The sequence below is a fragment of the Polyodon spathula genome, chromosome 14 (assembly GCF_017654505.1).
Source record: "Polyodon spathula isolate WHYD16114869_AA chromosome 14, ASM1765450v1, whole genome shotgun sequence".
NCBI lineage: Eukaryota > Metazoa > Chordata > Actinopteri > Acipenseriformes > Polyodontidae > Polyodon > Polyodon spathula.
Genome location: NC_054547.1, coordinates 27,256,644 through 27,276,907, shown reverse-complemented (window position 1 = coordinate 27,276,907; position 20,264 = coordinate 27,256,644). Strand labels below are relative to the sequence as shown.

General features: G+C 40.9%; 1 protein-coding gene across 1 annotated transcript in view; it reads right to left on the bottom strand.

Annotated features, from left to right (window-relative positions):
• Positions 1–20,264, bottom strand: part of LOC121326797 (activated CDC42 kinase 1-like) — a 109,297-nt gene that overhangs the window by 60,788 nt on the left and 28,245 nt on the right. The window contains exon 2 of the mRNA XM_041270310.1: positions 18,814–19,028. The gene's annotated coding sequence lies outside the window, so the exon portion shown is untranslated. The remainder of the gene's footprint in view (positions 1–18,813; positions 19,029–20,264) is intronic.

Sequence of the window (20,264 nt, the reverse complement as noted above, 5' to 3'; positions counted from 1 at the left end):
CTTGCATACTAATGAGCCCCGCTTCACACTGAATAAATCGCTACGCACCACTACATTCTAAATTCCATGACAAACTGCCATTTTATTTGTTATTAGTTACAAAACTACTGCCAAAAATGAGTGGCATTTGACCAATTTCCTTTATTTGGGGATGAAACATAACTGGTACACACCAACTTTGAGTGAAGACAGCTGTCTATCTGGGGGGAAAAAAGAAAAAAAGGGCACCAGCAAGAGTAGACACAACAGTAGATAAGGAACACCTAAAAGAAATAGTAGAAAAAGATTTAAAAAAAAAAAAAAACACAATCCGCATGGCATGTACTTAAAAGGAAAAAAATATGGACATTCATTCCAGTATTCAGTCTCCAGGTTTATAACGCTGAGCTGGACTAAATTTATTAACAGTAGAAGTTAACATATCTGCTGACAGTGAGTTCAAAACCACCAATAATGTATTACTGTCAGTCAGGAAAACTCTTAGAAAAGCAGGTAAAGACAAGGCCAGACACCACCCCCCCGAATTACCAACCTGGATTTGAAGTGTCTGCGGGAAGCTGAGGCACTCTACCCTGACACCGCGTGCGGATCGGTGCGTAAAGTTTGTCAACTCAATCTGGCATGACATGGACGTGAGGGTGTCCGACAACTAACAAACATATTTGGAGATCCAAAAGGATGAAAACCTATTAGAACACGTGTGCCTCGCAGACAACGAGTTCACAAACTTGCCTCAAGATCCGGCTTCAGATTAGAGTGACCGGCAAAGCTGCAAGTTCCTGAGTTTATGTTTTCACCATCCCGGCTGAGGATTGGTAAACAGATTGCTCATATTTTATCCCCTGCTGTGTTGGCTGACATTAAGGACTGCTGTGCTGTAAGTAGTTAATCAGGGTTGTCTGTCGGGACTGTACTATAAAATAACATTAGCTTACTAAGGTGTGTGTCCATTAGTTTGTATTACATGCAGGATTGAGACTGTAGTCTCTTTGGGGGTGTCGCATGTACATAGCCAGAGTTGTGCCTTTCTTTGTTTTATTTTTTGAGCAGTGGTAGAAAACACATTTACGTTTCTTTATTGACAGCGGTATTTATTCGAGGGTGGCGTCTATTTAGGCAGGTGTGAAAAAATGCTGTAAAGTAAGAATGTTTTCAAAAATAGTGAACAGCGAAAGTCATTAAGAACTATCTTCAGCGTAAAGAAGAACAAGGAGTCCTGGAAGTGATGGTATGGCCCCCACAGAGCCTTGATCGCAATATAGTCTGTCTGGAATTACATGGAGAGAGAAGCATGAGGCTGCCTAAATCCACAGAAGAACTGCGGTTAGTTCTCAAATACGTTTGGGTCAACCTACATGCCGAGTTCCTTCAAAAACTGTGTCCAAGTGTACCTAGAAGAATTGATACTGTTTTGAAGGCAAGGGGTGGTCACACCAAATATGGATGTAGATTTTTCTTCTGTTCACTCACTTTGCATTTAGTTAACGGATAAATCTAATCTATTAACATGTCTATTTTTGAAAGCATTCTTACTTTACAGCATTTTTCACACTTGCCTAAAACTTTTGCACAGTACTGTGTATGTGTGTGTGTGTGTATATATATATATATATATATATATATATATATATATATATATATATACATACACACACACACACAGTGCCTATAGAAAGTCTGCACCACCTTTCAAAATTTGCACCTTTTGTTGCCTTAGTCTGGAATTAAAATGCATTGTTTTTTTATTTATCTATACATACCTACCCCACAACTTCCAAGTGAAAAAAATATTCTAGAAATTTGTAGAAAATTAATTAAATAAACTGAAATAGCTTGGTTGGATAAGTGTCCACTCCCCTTGTAATAGCAATCCTAAATTAGCTCAAGTGTAACCTACCAATAGACTTCAAAATCACACAGTTAAGTGGCCTCCACCAGTGTTAAATTGTAGTGTTTCACATGATTTCAGGATAAATTCAGCAGTTCCTGTATGTTCCTTCTGCTGGGTAGTGCATTTCAAAGCAAAGACTCAACCACGAGCACCAAGGCGCTTTCAAAAGAACTCCGGGACAAAGTTGTTGAAAGACACAGATCAGGGGATTGGTATAAAAAAAAAATATCAAATGCCTTGAATATCCCTTGGAGCACGGACATGATGATTATGAAGACGTGGAAAGTGTATGGCACCACCAAGACCCTGCCTAGATCAGGCCGTCCTTCCAAACTGGATGACCGAGCAAGAATGTGACTGATCAGAGAGGCTACCAAGAGGCCAATGGCAACTTTGCAAGAGCTACAGGCTATTATGGCCAAGACTGGTTGAAATGTGCATGTGACAACAACATCCCAAGCACTCTACAAATCTGGCCTGTATGGTAGGGTGGCAAGAAGGATGCCATTACAAGAAAGCCCACCTTGAATCCTGTTTGAAGAATGCAAAGCAAAAAAACAACTCTGGAGATTCTGCAGGCATATGGCAAAAAGGTTTGTGGTCTGATGAAACTAAAGTGGAACTTTTTGGCCTAAATGCAAAGCGTCATGTTTGGCGCAAACCCTGCTGCCCTTTGCATGAAAGCTGAAACTGGGACGGAAGTTCACCTTTCAGCATGACAACGACCCAAAGCACACAGCCAAAGCTACACTTGAGTGGCTAAGGAATGAAAAGATAAATGTCCTTGAGTGGCCCAGTCAGACTCCTGACCTAAATCCAATTGAAAATTTGTGGCATGACTTAAATTGCTCTCCATCAACGCTCCCCGAGGAAATTGACAGAGCCTGAACAGTTTTGTAAAGAATGGTCAAATACTGCCAAATCTAGGTGTGCAAAGTTGGTAGAGACCTATTCCAACAGACTCACAGATGTAATTGCTGCCAAAGGTGCTTCCACCAAGTATTAACTCAGGGGGGTGGAGACTTATCCAATTATGATCTTTCAGTTTTGTATTTTTACTATATAATTTTTTTCCCTTCCAAGTTTGGAGTACAATGTGTGGGGGGGGAAAAAACACATAAATCATTTTATGTTTTATCATTTAAATGCATAAAACAAATATATTACACTTGCAGTCAAATGTTATACCCCAATGAAAATGTATAATTTCTAGAAATTTCTCAAACAAATACTTTTAGGAAAAATCTTTTGTTACAAAAGTTTTGCTTTTGTGGATGAGGAAAATTACAAGAAATAGAAAACCTGTTTCTATTTTTTTTTCATCACGCAACTGGAATGAAATCAATCAGAAGCAAGGTTAAGACCCCTGCTGCACGTCACGCCTGAATAAAAGTTAATCATTTTATGTAGTAGCAGTAGTCGTGGCTTGCAGGTGGTGCACTTAGCAGCAGAGACATTTTCCTTCGATTTATGCAAGTTGCATAAAAATAAGTATTAAGCAAAAATAAACTGGACCATACATGCAGTCTACATACCCCGCATTTAAACGAAAAATGTGCACTTTTGCTGGCTTTGAAAAATCACACAAAGGACCCACATTCACATACTTGAACATGCGACCTACCTTTAAGCTATGTCTTTTTTTTTTTTTTTTTTGGTTTATTTGTTTTTATGATCAATAATGTTTTGTTCACTAAATTGTTTTGTGCCACAAATCTGTGACAGGAAGAATGAATGTCTTTACATACACAAAGTAAAGTTTTGTGGAGATTCACCAAACAAATATTAGAGGTCCTGCTATTCTATACGTTGTAAAACAAAGCCAGCAACACATTTGTATTCTATGTGACACATCCCAGCATTACCAAGCTCATAGTTTAATTATAAGCCATATCTGTTCACCTGATTTTTTTTAAAATGAAAAACTAAATAAGTCTTGCATCTTGCTATAGCACCCAACTTTGTTCTGTGTATAATTATTCATAAGTGAATTAAGTCAGACAGCTCAAACACTCACCCATGATCTGATGCATCAGTCTTCAATACTGTTTACAATAAAGTAGAAACATAGATTTGCAGGATGGCATCAGCAGTAATACAAGGTAAGTGGTGACTTGCACATTAATAACATGGACAATCAGACGACTACTACTACTGCTGCCACAAAAAAATACAAGTACAACTGTAAAATTACTACTCATATATGATAACAATAAAACTGTTGGGTATATAGGGATGTTTTATAACTCTGATCTAAAATTTTTGTATTTATTTCCAGTCTTTTGGATTGTTTCCAAGTCGTGTCTGGTGTGGACTGACATTCAGCAACTTTGCTTGTGTCGCTCATGTCCAGTGTGGATGTAGCTTGAGTGGCTTTTTCCTTGGTTTCCGACCACGGAGACCTTCACCATGCAATACTCTACCTATTTGAATGGAAACTCCAGTTCCACTTGCAGACAATTCACTTTGAATATCTCTGGCAGTCAATCTCTGATTGTTATTAACCTTCCTCACAATTATTCTACTTCCTTGGAGAAAGAACCTTCTTTCTTCCAGACAGAGGGAGCATTGTGACAGTACCATAAGTCTTGTACTTCATGGTATAGTTGAAATTGGGATACTCAAATGCTTGAAAATCTTCTTGTATCCTTCTCTAGTTTTATAACAATAAATCATTTTCTGCCTAAGGTCTTCTGATAGCTCTTTACTTTTTCCCATATTATTGGTAATGACAGCAATCCTCCTATGCCTAACCTTTTATACTCTCTAAGAATGTTATTCCTAAAACAAGATAACAGGGCTCTACAGTGCAACTAATTTGTTTGCATGTGTGACTAAAAATGTGCTTGTGCAAACATACATTAAGAAATTCCTAAAGGTTGACTATAAAATAAAATTAAATATGATTAATTTTTTGTTTTTAGCTGATGGCAAAAAACATTAAATTTTAAAGTAAAAAAAATCTAAAATCTCATAGCTCAGTTGTAATGCACTCTGGGAACGTAGTTTATTGGTGTGCACTTACCCAGGTATTTTTCTTGGCTGGTAGCTGGTTCCGGATTTTCTACCCGTGCAGACCTCTAATTTGTATTCAGTACAAAATACAGTACCAAATTATCTCTACTACAGTACCTGTGGATTTGCCAGCTTGAATGATAAAAGCATACAATTAACTACATTATACTGTCAATGGGTTCATAGCCTTTAATCTCGCAGGAGCTCTGTGTACAGGAAATGGGCTCTCTTTTTATAATCTAAATAGGCCAACTAACTATATAAACCCCATTTATGATTTCCACTAGCCTCTTGGTTAAAATTCTTAAATAAAAAACTTAAGTGACTAAGGATGGTGGTATTTCAACTGGCCACTGCTTACGTCATTAAAATACAGGCCATAAAAGTCAGTATTACAGGTTGTTTTCCATATTAAATAACGTTTATTATCTTGCTACCTCTAAAGCTTACAAACCAAATAGGCTACGATTAGCAGACACAATGTAGTCTGACTTAATTATGGTCAATACTAGCATTCAATGTTGTTTTTCATAAAAAATACATTAAATCACACAAAGCTTACATTTTTTCAAACACATTTAAAAGTTACATTTGAAAATAATAAAATAACCAATGCTACACGTTTATTCCATCACTGTGCACAGACATCCAACAGAAATAACAAATAAAAAATAAAACATTTACTCATTTCCCCTTAAATTGATTCTAATGCCAAAAAGAAGAAATGCATAAAGATGCCTAAGAAAAAGCCTACAGTACTGTACAACCAACATTTGATCTCTTACTTCAATTGCATTCCAACTGTAAAACTGCACTAATTTTAGATTTTTTTTTAAATGTTTTTATCCTAATTACAATTATAACATTGAGCTGGCTGGCACACCCTGTTTCTTTCTATGTGCCTACAATATCCAATGTAATCTCCTTTCATTTTCTAATCCCCTCCACATGCTAAGAAGAAAGGGGTCTCACAGCCATGTTCCTCTCCTCAAGAGGCACACTTTCTTGGAATTCCAATCAAAACTGCAGTGGTTTCAGTTTCTATACAGTAGCTGCTTTATGACCTTGCCTTACTGCAGCTCTCGAGCCTCATTTTCCAGAGGGGTGGGATGTGTTAAGGATTACTGAATGCTTCTTAGTTGAGCATTTTCACCAAAACAGATTTGTTTGGGTTTGTTTTTTTTGAAGCGTTAAGTAATCTCAAAACACACTGAACTCTGTTACTATAGTAAAATAATGTAATTTGTTTTTCTCAATTCAGATATTATTAAAGCAGAGATTTGTTTCCAAGAACAGAAGGAAATATTAACTGAATGTACAGACATTAACTAATACATGCTAACAGTACTTACTCCAGTATGCAATGCCCCCTTTGTGCTCTAGTGCACTTGTCATTCAGACTATGTCTACAACACATATCCAGAGTACAAAAAAAATAAGAAACATCCCATTTTATCCTTTTCCATGGAAGGCTTTTCTGTTTTCTTTTTACTAGAAAGTTTATCTGCTAGACAACACTGTTGGTAACAAAATCTCCACACCTTAATCTTTACACAGCTCACCTTCTAGGAAAAGACTGGATTATAAATAGAAATACAATATGATATCCCTGTGCTCTGTGACTATGATTATGTAACTGTGATTATGAGCAAATTACCCTTTCCTGGCTGGGTTGTAGATTGAGAATTGATTAATAGTACTTGAAACACATCTCATTATGGAGTGATATTGAGGATGATGTTAAGACTGCTTCTGTACAGACAGCCAGGTAGGTCTTTGACGGAAAGATGAGTTCTGGTGACGAATCTTCCTCCCGACCTGTGAGGGCGCTCAAGAACGAGAGGAGAAGTATCTGGAAGGGCTGGCCTGACAGTTTGTTTCCGGGTCAGGAAAGTGGGTCAGCCTGGAAAGAAGAGAGACTCTGTTGTAAGACCGTATTGATTTGAAAGGTAAACGAGAGGCAGCTGCAAGCAATAAGGCAGCTGCAACAGTTTACCTAGATATGATGTGGTATTACATATAGGGGCCAGGGTAACGCTGATCTTTTCCTTTATTTGGGTAGAACGTTTGGAGGAAGAAGGAGCGAGAGTGGAACTCGCAGTGTTTTTGTAATAATACGTGTTGTTTGTTTATTAACTGTCTGTGTTTGTTTCACTGTAGACAGTTAGAGCACTACTCCGGAGCTGTCTCAAAGGGTCAGCACTGTCCGGAGCACCCCTGCACACCACCGTATCTGTGTATTCACCACACACCCTCATGTCTGCACTCACCCCAGGACTGGTGACCGTGGGCTCATTTTTGTTCCGGACTGTGCCCTGTTTTGTTATCTCCGCGCTTTACACATTGTTGTGTATCGCCAGGGGTTTATTATTTTACGGTCATCAGACCAGGATTATAAATAAAGGCACCTTTTCACTGGAAACTGTTGTCTGCCTGTCACTCCTGCATCGCATCACCACTACATCTGTTCCCTTCCACTAGACACTTTGCCACACGTGGTGTCAGAACACGGGACTATGGACCGCAACGCACTGGCGGAGCTGCTGCAGGTGCTGGAGAGCAGATGCAAAGCAGAGGAGAGGAGGGAGGAGCGCTACACGGCGCTCATTTAACTGGTAGGGCTGGCCGTTGCTGCAGCGACAACCCCGACCACAACACCGGTGATGTCGCCCCCGAAGGCCCGGGCGATGAAGATGTCGGCGGAGGATGACCCGGAGGCGTATTTGGTGGCGTTCGAGCGGTTGGCTACCGTGGCGGCATGGCCGCGGGAGTTCTGGGCCAGCCAGTTGGGACCCTGCCTGATCGGGGAGGCTCAGGCAGCCTACCAAGCCCTGATTTGACCATCACGCCACCGATTCCGACCTGGTCAAGCAGGCTATCCTCCGCCGCCTAAACATCACTACTGAGACCCACCAGGCGCGGTTTAAGGAGTACCAGACAGCCCCGGAGACACGCCCCAGGGTGGTTGCAGAGCGGTTGTGCGACCACATGGTGCATTGGCTGACCCCCGGGAAGAAGACCGCCCAGCAGATGGGGGAAGCCATTGTGATAGAGCAGTTCTGCCATGTGGATACGGCACCACAACCCCAACACCCTGGAGGAGGCTGTCAAACTGGTGGAAGACTTTGAAGACTCCCTGACTTCTGCCCGGGTCGGAATCCTGTCCGCCCCTGCACTTTGGAGCAGCCGACCTCTCCCTCCCTCTCCTCCAACACCACCACCCCCCTCGTTCCTGGGACCCAGACCTCCTAGAGCACTGACCCCATTGGGCCCCCTTGCCTCCCCCCCATGGAGACCAAGGTTGGCCCCCAGCTGGGGTAGAGGTGCTGCCCCTGCCCCGTTGCCATACCAGCAGCGGGACAGATTTCTGACCTATGCCCCCTCTGTCCCTCCTATCTGTTTCAGGTGCAACTAGCCGGGACATCAGGCCAGGTCATGCCCCTCTGCCATGGGGTGTGATGTGGTTACGTGCAATTGGGCACCTGAAGCAGGTAAGCGTGGGGAAAATGGTCGGGAGGGGCCTTGTCTGATTGACGACGTTTTGGGAAATGTGAAAACCCACACGTTAGTGGACACAAAGTGCGAGCAAACCTTGATTAGGACAGCTCTCCTGGGCGGTGTGTCGTGGCGGCCACAAGGTCAGGTGGCCCTCTCCTGTATCCATGGAGACACGGCGGCATACCCCACACAAAGTATATTTATCGGTAGGACCGATAAAACGTCACCTTGTAGTCGGGGTGGCGGAAAGGTTGCCACACCCAGTTATTCTGGGCAGAGACTGGCCAAAATTCAAAGAATTAGTGCAAACAATGGCAGTCTCAGCCACACACGTAAACGTGGCAGAAAAAAAAGGAATGGATTGGTGATGTTTCCTTTTCACCCTGAAATGTTTTCCCCTCTTCCGTCCTAGAAAAACAAATAAGGAGAGACAGACCGCGAAATGTGAGAGAGCGTCTTTGAGACAAGGCTGGGGTCTGGTGGGAGAGTGCTGTAATGGTAACAAACGCCAGTCGAAGGGAGTAGGAACGCAGTGCGACCGAGAGAGCGAGGTTACTGGACCGACTAGGGCAGAAGTTATTCCAGCCCCTCTCAATGTACCGGACCCGTGGTACTCAAGCGTGGACCTAGTGTGGGGCCAACAGAACGACCCGTCACTTGTGCACGCTTGGGGGCAGGTCCGGTCCATTGAAGGTAAGGATGTTGATGGTGCTGGGGCGCTAGTATATCCACATTTCAGTATAAAGGGGCAATTACTGTATAGAGTAAACCTAGCCGCGGGCACAGGACAGCCTGTAACAATTGTTGGTTCCCCCGTCTTGTCGGACATGAGGCTGGTGCATGATATCCCTTTTGTGGGGCACCTCGGAGCCGAGAAGACGAGGGAACGAATATTGGCTAGATTTCTATTGACTCTGTCTTCATACTGATGTGTCAATATGTAGCCACATGCCCAGACTGCCAGCGAGTAGCGCCGGGTCGAGTGTGCCCCGCCCCTTTGGTCCCACTGCCCATTATTTCCACTCCTTTCGAGCGCATTGCAATGGACATAATGGGCCCTTTGCTACCTTCTGACTTTGGGTATACGCATATATTAGTAGTGGTGGATTATGCAATGCGATACCATCAGGACGTCAGTTTATCATCCACAATCGGATGGTTTGGTTGAACGCTTTAATCAGACCTTAAAGTCGATGTTGAGGCGATTCATAACACAGGAGCAGAAACATTGGGCATCGCTTCTTCCCTACCTCCTTTTTGCGGCGAGAGAAGTGCCGCAGAGTTCAACAGGGTTCTCCCCCTTTGAGCTCCTGTACGGCCGGCAGCCTCGCGGCATCCTCGACCTGCTGAGGGAGGGGTGGGAGGAGCACAAAGGCTCGTCTAAAAATGTAGTGAAGTATGTGCTCCTACTACGAGATCGCCTGGATTTGGTCTGTCGTTTGGCCCAAGACAACCTCAGATCGGCTCAGCACCGACAACAGCAGCATTACAACAAAAATGTACGAATTTGAACCTTTCCACCAGGGGACAAGGTAATGCTGCTACTTCCCTCATCTGAATCGAAGCTGTGTGCTAAATGGCAGGGGCCATATGAGGTGATTCAGGCTATAGGGAAAGTAAATTATGAAATTAGACAGCCCGATCGCCGAAATGAAAGTGAAATTTATCATGTCAATTTGTTAAAGCCCTGGCAGGCAAGGGAGGTCTTATTTATAGCCCCAGGCAATATGGAGGATGATTTAGGTCCCTGTCCAGAGACCCCAGAGCACAAGAGCGATTTCTATGGGGGAATAATTGGTTCCGGATCAGCAAAGAGAGCTGCGTAAGCTTATTGAGGCGTTCAGAGATGTTTTTTCTGACGTGCCCGGCAGAACAAACTTAGTTGAATATGACACTATCTCTCCACCAGGTGTCACAGTGCGAGAGAGACCGTACCGGATTCCGGAAAGTCGACGAAGTGGCGTTCGCAAAGAGGTATGGGATATGCTCGAGCTTGGGGTGATTGAACCTTCCAGGAGCGAGTGGTGCAGTCCGATCGTCATAGTGGCTAAGAAAGACAGCACCAACCGCTTCTGTGTGGATTTCAGAAAGGTGAATGCTATTGCTAAGTTCGATGCATATTCCATGCCTCGGGTCGACTAACTTTTAGACAGACTGGGAAAAGTGAGGTTTATTTCCACTCTGGACCTGACGAAGGGATACTGGCAAATCCCTTTAACCCGCAGCTCCAGAGAGAAAACCGCATTTTCATCACCAGAAGGGCTATTCCACTTTAAAACCATGCCGTTTGGGCTACATGGTGAGCCCGCTGCCTTTCAGAGACTGATGGACCAGGTTTTAAGCCCACATCATGAATATACAGCAGTGTATATTGATGACGTGGTGATTTACAGCTCCACCTGGCGAGAGCATTTGGCTAGGGTTACAGCCGTTCTTCAGTCTCTAAGGGCAGCCCGGCTGACAGCTAACTTGAGGAAATGTGCGTTTGCCAAAACAGAGACTCAATATTTGGGATTTTTAATGGGGAATGGAAGGGTGAGACCTGTAGTCGCCAAAATCCAGGCTTTGGTTGATGCAGCGATCCCCAAAACCTCGACTCAGGTGAGGTCACTACTGGGCTTAGCCGGTTATTACCGCTGCTTCATCCCCGAGTACGCCACAGTGGTTAACCCGTTAGTCGACCTCACCAAAAAGAGTGCTCCAAATTTAATTAAATGGTCAGCTGAGTGTCAGGGAGCGTTTGATACTATTAAGCGTACACTTTGCCAGGCCCCCACTCTTATCACACCGGATTTCACCAAGAGATTCATCCTCCACACAGACACATCGGATGTAGGTTTGGGTGCAGTCTTGTCCCAAAAAGTAGCTGGAGTAGAGCACCCGATATTGTACCTGAGTAAAAAACCGTTACCTCTGGAACGCAACTACTCCGTAGTTGAAAAAGAGTGTTTAGCCATTAAATGGGCTACTCACTCTTTATGATACTACGTTCTGGGACACTCATTTGATCTGATCACAGGCCACGCCCCACTCAAGTGGTTAAGCACAATGGACAGCAATGCCCAGATAATTCTGTGGTATCTGGCATTGCAGCCCTTCATGTACACCGTGCGGGGAAAGACCACCAAAATGCGGATCATTTTTCCCGGGAGGGGGGAGTAATGGGGAACGTAGATTTAGCAGAGTGTTCCTTCGGCTCGACTCTGAGCGGTGGGATATGTGATGGAAAGTGTCCTGTTTTGTTATCTCCGCGCTTTACATATTGTTGTGTATCGCCGGGGATTTATTATTTTACGGTCACCAGACCAGGATTATAAATAAAGGCACCTTTTCACTGGAAACTGTTGTCTGCCTGTCACTCCTGCATCGCATCACCGCTACACCTGTTCCCTTTCACTAGCCACTTTGCCACAGTCTTCTGTAGAATTCATGCAAAATAAGTACCACCTCTTTAGTACTGTCCAATTCCTCCTGAGTGATTTTTAAGTGCATGATCCTTCTAAAGTATTAGAGATATCACTTTCAAATTGCTTAGGTGTGCTCAGAATTAAACTGACTTTCTGTATGCAGATCTTCCACTATACAATATAAGCAAAATCTAAATCTTGGGATGGGAAGCTCTGTTTGAGTTGACAAGGAATAACCCTGTGGATTTTCATTCTATACAACAGATTTACTCTGTCATTTTATGTCTGTGACAAGGGAACAACTTTACAAAGAAACATTAACTATTTAAAAAGTGGCCTGAAAAGTTTTTTTTTTACTTTATTATGATGATGAAAGTCCATATGAAAAGCTGCACCAAGATTGTGTAGTAAAGCCCCCTCTTCTGTTAATTTGTTACAATACAGTACAGAGAAATCACAGCAAAATCCTTTCTGCTATGACATACCTAAAGCCACCAGGTGGCAGCCCATAATTACAATTTTCAACAGATTAATATAGTTTAAACTCTATACAAATCACACCACCAAACATTATGTTAACAGTATGGCATTCATTTAAGAACAGGCTAATAACATAGATATGTTTATTTTTGTATTTGTTTCTATACAGTACACCATAACACTGCAAACTTGCAACTGGCTTGAACTGTATAATAATGATTGACCAAATTACCACAACACAGAAGAAATTGGAACGATTTCCACCTCTGCAAATGACTTCATGGAATTCTGATCACAGGATGCAGATAATCAGGATTACTGCTGCCTGTCCTAATCTGACCGCTACAGTAGTACTTGATCAACACGGAGGAGCCTTGTCTTGTTAGATCTAGACCTGCTGTTTAAGTAATAGCAGTGGGAATACATTAGAAATACCTGCATGTATGTAGGAAACCCTCTCACAATTTTCACACAGCATTGTTCCAGTGTTAAATGTGAATCGATATGTCCTTACTTTATCTGCCTCTGGCACTGACGTCCCTGGCAAGCTGTTTCTACCAGGAAGGAGACTCAGACACAAGGAAGCTGCAGGTTTAAACATGCGTTTGTGCACCTTAATTATAAATAATAAAACAAACAAACAAAACACAGGAACAAACAGTAAAACAGTGACCAAAACACTAATATGTATGTTTTTATCTCTGTGGTTGTAGTCCAAGCCGCCGCTTTCAAAACATAAATACAGCTACATAAACTCTGTCCTCTTCCTCCCCACTACCACCCGTGAACACAGTATCCCCGTGCCTGGAGCTTTAATTAATCATTTTAACATGCATTCAACAGACTGCTCCAGTCACATTCCCATGGAGAATTTTAACACAAATAAACATAGGGGCGGGGCACACCCCGTCACACTGCCATTTTGGAGAACACTGGAGATTCGCCCAACTTGGGGAAATTATTAAAGAATGCTTCAGTGGATTACACTCACATTGTCCATGGTGCCCATGCATCCTATTGACAGTGGTATGGCAGGTGCTTATATTTTCCTACACCCCACTTATACACCATGCAACAAATGAGGCTTCAGTATAACAACGTGGATTTTCCGTACACTCAAGCCAGGTCAGCTAACAGTACTAAGAGCCACAGGCATTGTAAAACCTGTAGGAACAGGGTGGAACCACAGTGATTATTTAACGATTCAGTGTACACAGCAGTCCACCCTTCCTCCTCTATGCCACTTTGAGAATAACACTGACCTTTTTCCTTTCCAGTTTCATTCTTTCCTCCACCCATGATTTTTTAACACAATTTTTTTTTGCACTGTAACTGATATGATTGCTACTACGGTGTACTGCCACTGTTGTAAAAGGGTGCAATCACAGAGGATGGTTCCTACTCTGTTCTGTATCCTATTCAACTCATCAGATTTACTAGGGATTCTTTATTTGTGTGTGAAAGTCCACAAGCGCTCAACTGTATATTATAACTTACGTGTGCACTTATCGATTATTTCTATATGGCCATTTATAAAGAAATAGTTATAAACTTTGCACTCTGGCAATGGCTTGCTAAACCTGATCCATATGTATTTGTATTCTGTTACCATGCATCTAGTCCCGCCAAAAAACAGTGAACAAGAAAGTGAAAGAGTACTACCTCAAGACAAGGGATTCCCAGTTAAAGCATCCTTTCTGAGCTCATTTTGGCAGGGGACCAATAGCGAGCTTTTCATTCCGGCAGGCTAGGAGGGAAAGTCAACTAGAGTGGAATGGATCAGTCAGGCTGTTTTCAAAGGCAAGTTAAAGTAACCACACCTGTACATGACAACTGACCCTGGGCAGCTAAAGAAAGCCACAGGAGAGTTTCACAAGTTCACATATTCAGACTATACCAACATCCAGTGTTATTATAATCAAACAGGCCAGAGTTTTGCTGCAACCAGAAACTGAAAATCGTTCAGTGCAATCAACAGAACTCACAGAGACTGAGGCATTTTTAATGCCAGACTGAATGTAACACAGGGTACCCAAACTTAAAATGAACTTCAGTTTACTGCATCTTACTGCACTAACTGCATCATTTTAGAGAGACCAGTGGTAAATGGTATTTACACAGATCAGGAGATTTCAGTCTTAATGTAATGCATGATTTTTCTGAATATCAGTGACTGTGAGACCAAAGTGGTCTTTCTATAGTAGAATATGACTTAAAGTCATTACAATCTACTACACTGTGCTCATAATCTCGGCTTCTGATAAATATATATATTAAAGTAATTTTTGTTTTACATTTTGAAAAAAAAAAAAAAAATTAACAGCAAAACATTTAGAAAAATACACACAATATAATACAGGATTATAGAACAATGAACAATGTGGAATATTGAAGCTGAAACATGCACTCTGATTGGCTGAAAGACCCAGAGAAGTCTATAATATATTAGCAGACCTTGATATTGATGTGATGCATCCATCTGAAATGTCTTTGTACCAGATGGAAGTGACCTTAAGGTCAGAGTGGCCATCATACAGCACCCACTATAGTCTACATAATCATGTAGTACTATTCCTCTATAAGTCTATATCACCCAAAGCCATCAAACTGGAACCAGCACTCATGTGTAGACACCTTTGCCCTTCTATATGTCTCCTATACAGTTTGTTATGTGCATCTGGGTGTTGGCAAAGATCAGATAATACTCTCTTGGATTAAGATGTCAGCAAAGGCTTTTTAACAAACCGGACAGTCATAAAAACCACCAGAATCGAGGGCACAAAGCAATGGACTTTTCAGCTCCTATACAATAGTAGTTGGTAGTGTTCAACATACAGTGCATTATTCCTCAGCACAATCAACCTTTCATTGCACTCCTAACACTGATCTTACTTTTCATTTCCCTCATACTCTCCCTCTATACTGGTGATTACTCATTTCAAACAGGGGATGTTGCTAGCTGTGTCAAAAGATATTTTTAAATTTGCAGCCAGACTCGTCATAGTTTATTAGTCTCCTTAATTCTTTGTTTTTGTTTTGTGTGAACCGACAATTGTTAACAAATGATGCAAAGGATGCTGGAAAACTTGGTGTCGAGACCATGTTTCACAGTAAATTACTTGCACTGCCTTTATCAACTTCCAGCACATTTCTATGTAAACCCTGGCTGAGTTGCAAAGCTGAGGGATACAGAACTCAGTTATGCAGTTTATCTGGTACATGGAAGCACTCTTAGGTAAAACCGCTAACTTGGGCAAAAATTAATTAAAACTACTATGCGCTGTATAGGCATCGGTAATGTCCTGAATGTCAATGGAGTGCCGATCAAGTACAACTTCTGCTTTGAGTGCTTTATAAGCGGACTGGAAGATAATTTCCTTCTCAGCCAGGGCACTAACATTTGTAGTGCAGTATTGCTGTACTGAGGCTGTAACTGAAATTAACACTTCAATGAATGGATGTATTTAATACCTGCCGATAAACACTTCTTAAAGGAAATTACGAATATACCCATGTGTGGATGAAAAATGCCACATACAGTTGTAGTCAAAGATTTACATACCCCAATGGAAATGTATAATTTCTAGAAATTTCTCGAAAACAAAGAATTTTAGGAAGGATCTTTTGTAGCAAAAGTTTTGCTTTTGTGGATGAGGGGGAAAAAAAAAAGTTTTTTTGGAAAACTCCAAAAATGCTAATTCAAAAGTATTCATACCCTTTGATGCTATGATAGTACTGTCTACAGCATGCTAGAAATTTCAATATGATAATGCAGAACCTAATTCTAGAAAAGTCTAGAAAATGGGTGGTACGTGAACATTCTTAGAGAGTATAAAAGGGTTAGACATAGGATGATTGCTGTCATTACCAATAAGTCAATATGGGGAAAAAGTAAAGAGCTATCTGAAGACCTTAGGCAGGAAATTGTTTATTGTCATAAAGCTGGAGAAGGATACAAGAAGATTTCCAAGCATTTGAGTATCCCAATTATAACTATTATTTCTATTAAATACAGTCTGGAAGAAAAAAGGTTCTTTCACCAAGAAAAAGTAGAAGAATTGTGAGGAAGGTTAATAACAATCTGCGCTTGACTGCCAAAGATATTCAAAGTGAATTGGCTCCAAGTCAGACTGGGGTTTCCTTTCAAATAGGTCGAGTATCGCATGGTCAAGGTTTCAATGGTCGCAGGCCAAGGAAAAAGCCACTCTTAGGAAAAAGTCACAAGGACAATCACTTGAAGTTTGCAAAACAGCATTTGAATGATGGATATGAGTTCTGGTCAAAGGTTTTGTGGAGTGATGAAACAAAAATCAAGCTATTTGGCAAAGCTGACAGTCGTTACATTTAGATAGTCTGGTGAGGCGTACAAAGAAAAGAACCCCATACCTACTGTCAAGCATGGAGGTGGTAATATCCTTATTTTTTCTCTAATGGCACAGGAAATGTAGTTCCAATACATGGTCAAATGAATTCCATAGCATACCAAAAGATACATCAAAATCTACTTCAGATTGAGAATCTTTGGTATGAGTTAAAGAATGTTGTGCACAAGAAAAGTCTTCTGAATTTGAATGAACTGGCACAATTTTGCATCGAAGAATGGTCAAAAATCACTAAAGAATCATGTGAAAAGCTCACTGACAAATATCCTAATCATTTAAAAGAGGTTATTATTGCTAAAGCTACCTCAACTAGTTATTAATTTCATTTTCCTTGTCATAAATAATTTAATCTATTTCTTGTAACTAGTTTTCCTCATCCACAAAAGCAAAACTTTTGACTACAACTGTAAAGTTCAGGTTTCAAAATCAAACGTGGAACAGTTGGGTCATGAAGATGACTTGCAGAACAAAATAGATCTGAATTCCGCTACTGTGTGCATATTTTGATTGTTGCCGTAAGTCACAGATAGCTTATTGCGCTCGAGTTTATTTTTTGATTTATGCCAATCATTGATTACCAGCTTATTTCACTCAGTTTAAGCCTTTAAAAGTCTGCCAAATGTCTAGTGATATATACACTACAACCGAAAGCATTTTATTTGCAAGAGAAATTTTAAAATCCAAAATATTTAGATTGTCTAAGATAAACAAACATAACAGCCTTGCAACAATGTATTAAAACTTTAAACATGCGGAATGGATATTTGTTGCTTCAGAACAATCTGAACAACTTGCTAAGCTTTGTGTCTCTCCATGGTGTCCCAACACCCTACTGACAGTGTGTGGTCAACCCCTCATAACCAAATCAAATCTAAAATTGCAAAGCAAAACTAAAAAATTCAGAACCCGCACTTTGGTGGCCAACAGGCAGGAATTTGCTATGTAAAACAAGTACACAAACCAATACGTACTCTGCATGCAAAAGAAACAGGAACTCTGACATCACATTGTTGTCTGCTAGTATTCCCATTTTCCATACACTGTCAGGGTCATGCCACGATATCAATAGCGTCAAGTGAAGGGGTATAAAAGGTTACCCCCCCCCCCCCAATGTTTCTTCCTCTTGGCTCATTACCTTGTGCCCTCTGAGGCTGCCAGTCGTAGTTAAAAGAACTCCAGGCACTTGGAACAGCACTCCAGTCCAAGCAGACGGCTGCTATTTTGGGCGACTCACTCCGCACTCCTGAATTTATAAATAGTTACACTTCCTCTGATGGCCCTATTCGATCACCCCAGCGGCCGAACAGCCAGACTGTATTGCATTTTTCACTAAGTGCAATGTACAGTACTATAGACCATATCTAGTTGCCTGCCATAGACATATGCAATGTAGGGCTAGAGCAGCGACAGTGTCTTTATATTAGTATGTGCCAGCACCATCTAGTGCACAACAGTCTACAAAAGGAAACATGGGCTGTATATTTGAAGTTACCTAATGGTAACTGGAGAAAGCTGAAGCACCTCTCAAAGCAAAAAAGTAAATACATCAAGAAAGATAACCACGTAATAGGCCTAATATTTATTTAGTTATAAAATGAATGCTCACTAAGACATGGTATAATTAAATAATCACCCAAGATACAGTCCCACACAGTCAGTGCAAAAAAAGACTGGAAAGCCAACAAACACAATGTGGTGTCTAATAAAAGTAGAACTGTACACCATTATGGACATTTGCTATGGTTTACCATGGAAAAAACACACCTTCAATGGCTCAAACAAATTGTATTAAAGTGTTGTTTTTAAAAATCACCATCTACTGCACATTTCTCCTATGGCTCTTGAAGGGAATTTACTCTTCTGACCAAATCAATGGTACCATAAATGCGTACAAGCACAGCATCCATACAGCACAAATCAATAGCAGCTCTGTTTGCAGCCCCATTCAACGACATTCATGCTTTCATCAGTCTCTGACTCACATGTGGCTGTCAATGACTCTTGCATCACTGTAGGGCTTGAGCGTATTTATTGTATTATATAGAGCATAATTGAGAATATCTACTTGTGTTTGCTTATCCTTCACAACCAAAGCTGTTGTGTTCCACAATCAAATTGCTAATAATGGCAGATCACTTACCAGCCTCCAAGCTCTTTGGCAGTCTCAGAATCAAACCAGATGCAAAACCTGTCTTTGCAGTATTTCTCTGTCAATCTGAAGTTCATCTACAGGCCAGGATCCGAGTCCACCAATCCATTGTGGTCTATTGCAACTCCATTGCCTCTAGTTTCAGTCTGTCAGGGTGATATGGATATCCCAGTCCATGAAGAATTCTTCACTGTTATAGAGGATGTCTGTATAGAAAAAATTATATGTTTATTACAATACTGAAATCAAACCAGAATGTATACATTGGTATAAAGTGTACAAATCAGCAGGTGATGTGTATTCTTCATATCATTATGTACACAGTAGTCATCCTAATGACAATAGAGGCAGCTCACAGGATCAAGCAGTATTCAGACAGCCTCTCCCAGTCAGTAATGCCTGAAGTGGAGTGTGACTCACAGGGACAGGAACTGCATTACAGTAGTAATGTGATTTTACACTGAAAAGTGCAGGTTAAGTTTCTGCAATTATGGTCAAATTTTCTGAGTGTACTGGAGCACCCAAGAGCATGGAGACGGAGCAGCTCCACTATAACCTGCTTTTCACATTTAAAAAAATATTCCTAAATTCAGTTCAAACATTTGAATGAACAAATTAAATAAGTATATAAAATAACTAAATGTAAATACAGAAGTACTTTAATGTACATAATATGTATAAGGAGTCGTCCAAAACTAGAGTATCTGCAGCGGTTACCTTTTATGAAAACCATTGCAAACATATAGAGAGGGTCCTTACAATTAAAAAGTGGACAGTGAGGGAAAGATTGTAGTTAAATGCAATCCAAAACATACGTGGGAGGCTAGGATTGAATAATAAAATAAAAGCTTGGTCAAGGCTGGTATAAAATCAAGGCAATTATCATATTTACAATGTAGTGTGTGACAGACAGACCGTTAAATGAAATGTATAATGTATGTTACAGTAATTTGTATCACATGACTGGATACTGCACTTTATATTATACAGATTTTTTCCATGTAACATATGTATTATACTGCTGGAACAAACATGGAATTTTCAAATGTTATCAAAGTCATTATATGTAAGAATATTAAAGTTGAATATATCCCAGAAGTAAGAAAGTCCTGACTTTACCCTGAGGAATTAATTGCAAAACAAAGGATGTCATACAGTAGTTATGTTATAAAAAAAAAAAAAATTAAAAAAAAATTATAAAAAAAGTGTGCACTTCAGGTAAAACAAAGTAGACAACGCATATTTTTTTTAATAATTCCTGTCACTGTGTGTAGAGATCACTATTTGGCAGCTAGTGTGCAGCCTAATCAGGACATGTTTTATTGACAGCCAGAAGTAAATATGGGACCAACAGTGGCTGTGTTGATCTTTTTTTACATATATAGAAATCCCACACAGTACTATTTTTCCTATTTAGAAACTGTTGCCAACTTCTGGCAAGG